We start from the raw sequence: 3,922 nt of genomic DNA on the forward strand, positions 1-3,922 counted from the left end.
TCATCAATAATGTAGCATGGAACATAAGAAATTATCGATACGTCGGAGACGTATCAGCATCCCCAAGCTTAGTTCTGCTCGTCCCGAGCAGGTAAACGATAACAAGGATAATTTCTGGAGTGACATGCCATCATAATCTTGATCATACTATTGTAAACATATGTAATGAATGCAGCGATCAAAACAATGGTAATGACATGAGTAAACAAATGAATTATAAAGCAAAGACTTTTCATGAATAGTACTTTCAAGACAAGCATCACTAAGTCTTGCATAAGAGTTAACTCATAAAGCAATAAATCAAAGTAAAGGTATTGAAGCAACACAAAGGAAGATTAAGTTTCAGCGGTTGATTTCAACTTATAACATGTATATCTCATGGATAGTGTCAATGTAAAGTAATATAACAAGTGCAATATGCAAGTATGTAGGAATCAATGCACAGTTCACACAAGTGTTTGCTTCTTGAGGTGGAGAAAGATAGGTAAACTGACTCAACAATAAAAGTAAAAGAAGGGTCCTTCAAAGAGGAAAGCATCGATTGCTATATTTGTGCTAGAGCTTTTATTTTGAAAACATGAAACAATTTTGTCAACGGTAGTAATAAAGCATATGAGTTATGTAAATTATATCTTACAAGTTGCAAGCCTCATGCATAGTATACTAATAGTGCCCGCACCTTGTCCTAATCAGCTTGGACTACCGGATCATCGCAATACACATGTTTCAACCAAGTGTCACAAAGGGGTACCTCCATGCCGCCTGTACAAAGGTCTAAGGAGAAAGCTCGCATTTTGGATTTCTCGCTTTTGATTATTCTCAACTTAGACATCCATACCGGGACAACATGGACAACAGATAATGGACTCCTCTTTAATGCATAAGCATGTGGCAACAATTAGTGTTCTCATATGAGATTGAGGATATATGTCCAAAACTGAAACTTCCACCATGATTCATGACTTTAGTTAGTGGCCCAATGTTCTTCTCTAACAATATGCATGCTCCAACCATTAAGGTGGTAGATCTCTCTTACTTCAGACAAGACGGACATGCATAGCAACTCACATGATATTCAACAAAGAGTAGTTGATGGCTGACATGGGCATACCCTTCGGGTACCCATTATTAGTATACCTGGCTCGGCCCAATATGGAGAAGACCCAATATGGAGAAGGTCCAACAAGGCAACCCGAAGAAGTAGTCAACTAGGACTCTTGTAAAACCCTAGGCTGGTTGCATATATAAAGCCAGCCAGGACACCCAATAGAGGGAGGCCAACAGATAGACAACACAGCTCCGCCTATGGCGGCACCCTGTAAACACATCTATGATCATATACTGGATTGCTAGCAGCACGTAGGGATCCTCCACCGAGGGGACCCGAAGCTGGGTACGTCGTGTGCCTAATCTCGTCCCCGGAATCTCCATCGTCGCTCTCTCCCGAAACCCTAGTCTACAATCTGTAGGCATTGACAAATTAAACCTTTGTCATAGCCCCCGAATATTTTGGTTTGGACAAAATCAAGGAGGTCCCGAAATATTATCTTCAAGGAGGTCCCGAAAAATTATCTTCAAGAAGGTCTCGAAAAATTATCTACAAGAAGGTCTCGAAATATTATCTTCAAGGAGGTCCCGAAAAATTATCTTCAAGAAGGTCTCGAAAAATTATCTTCAAGGAGGTCCCGAAAAATTATCTTCAAGGAGGTCTAGAAATGTTATCTTCAAAGAGGTCCCGAAAAATTATCTTCAGGGAGGACCCGAAGAATTGTCCTCAGGGCGGACCCGAAGAATTGTCCTCAAAGAGGACCCGAAGAAATTTTCCTGAAGGAGGAACTCGAAGAAATTTTCCTGAAGGAGGAACTCGACGAAATTTTCATCAAGGAGGTACCAAAAAAAAAAAGAGGTGAACAAAGCTTCGGGTTCATTGACTCGTCATATTCCGAGCAAGAGCATCGGTGATGTACCCGACAAATATAGAAGAACGCAATATATTCGGTTGTCTCATTACACCCGAGAAAAATATAGAAGAGCCCGCAAAATGGGTCATTGCATCAGCCGAACAAGGCACTTGACAAAATATTCTCAGAGCGCCAAAGTCGCGAAAAATCTCTGAATGCCGCAAAACTCTGCGAAGGTAAGACCCCGGGATCCGTCCTGTGTGGCGTGGCATCGCCAAAGACTGCGCTCTGCTACTTTTTTCCACATCAACAGATGTGAAGAAATATCCCGGCGGACGCGCTGTGGACCCGATAACATTACTGGAATTCGGATCATGGTAAGTCCTTAAGCGGCACGTGACGAATTACGCCAGGTCCCGAGATCATGTCCAGGGACGTGATCTTGAAGTAGGTTCTTGCGGGATTGCCACTAGAGCAGTTAACTGGTACCTGATCCGTCAGATGAACCAGCCCCATTTACCATTATCCCTGTACAATATAGATATGGATAGCAACGGTTTGGAGTCGATAAAAATAGGGGCTGCACCCAGAAATATAGTAAAGTTCTTTATCGAGTAGTACAACTTGAGTCTATTCCCAAGTGCAAGCACCTGCCCATAGGCTCGGGGGCTACTCTTATCGAGAGTATTGTTCACCCTCCCGATAAGATACAAGAAAGAGGAAAAATTGTGGTGTCGATTAAAAGCAAGTTGAGCCTACACCCAAGTGCAAACACTTGGCTGTAGCCTCGGGGGCTACTCCCATCGGGAGCGCTGGTCGCGCACCCGATAGAAACATAACTTCGACAACATCTACGGCAATTCAGCTTTGTGCACTCAACTCGATTCTACGACTCGAGTGGAGCTTACTCCCATCGGGAGCACATGGATTTCATCAAGTTCTCCAGAAATATAGTTAAGTTCTTCATCGAGTAGTACAACTTGAGTCTATGCCTAAGTGCAAGCACTTACCCATAGACTCGGGGGCTACTCCCATCGGGAGCTGATGACCCACAAGTATAGGGGGTGTATCGTAGTATCTTCGATAAGTAAGAATGTCGATCCCAACGAGGAGCAGAAGGTGTTGGCAGCAGTTTCGATGAAGGATTCACTGTAAATGCTCACAGACGAGTATTCGGGGGTTTTGATATTGCGGATAAATAAAGTACAAGTAAATAAAATGCTAGAGAAATAATTGCAGCGAGTGGCCCAATCCTTTTTAGCACAAAGGACAAGCCGGTTTGATTACTTATAATGACCAAACGTTCTCGAGGACACATGGGAATTTTAGTCTAGTGCTTTCGCTTCATACAGACTGATTAATCTTCATTGTTTTGATAAGTGTTGTGTGGGTGAACCTATGCTAATGCACCGCCCTTCCTAGGACTAATACATACTTGTGATTATACCCCTTGCAAGCATCCGCAACTACAAGAAAGTAATTAAGATAAATCTAACCACAGCCTTAAACTCGAGATCCTGCGATCCCTCCTCGCATCGATATACTAACGGGGGCTTAGGTTTCGTCACTCCGGCAACCCCGCAATTAGCAACCGAATACAAGATGCACTCCCTAGGCCCATAAATGGTGAAGTGTCGTGTAGTCGACGTTCACACGACACCACTAGAAGAATGACACCACAACTTAAATATCATAACATTGAATATTACTCAACCATAATTCACTACTAGCATTTAGACTTCACCCATGTCCTCAAGAACTAAACGAACTACTCACGAGACATCATATGGAATACAATCAGAGGTGATATGATGATGAATAACAATCTGAACATAAACCTTGGTTCAATGGTTTCACTCAATAGCATCTACAACAAGTATAGAATAACACCGGGAGAGTTTCCCCTATCAAACAATCAAGATTTAACCCGAATTGCTACAGCGATGACGAGGTGCAGTGGTGGTGACGGCGGTGTAGATGGTGGAGATGATGATGATGATGATGGAGATGATGTCCCGCTC

This window comes from Lolium rigidum, chromosome 7 (assembly GCF_022539505.1).
Source record: "Lolium rigidum isolate FL_2022 chromosome 7, APGP_CSIRO_Lrig_0.1, whole genome shotgun sequence".
In the NCBI taxonomy this organism is placed as follows: Eukaryota; Viridiplantae; Streptophyta; class Magnoliopsida; order Poales; family Poaceae; genus Lolium; species Lolium rigidum.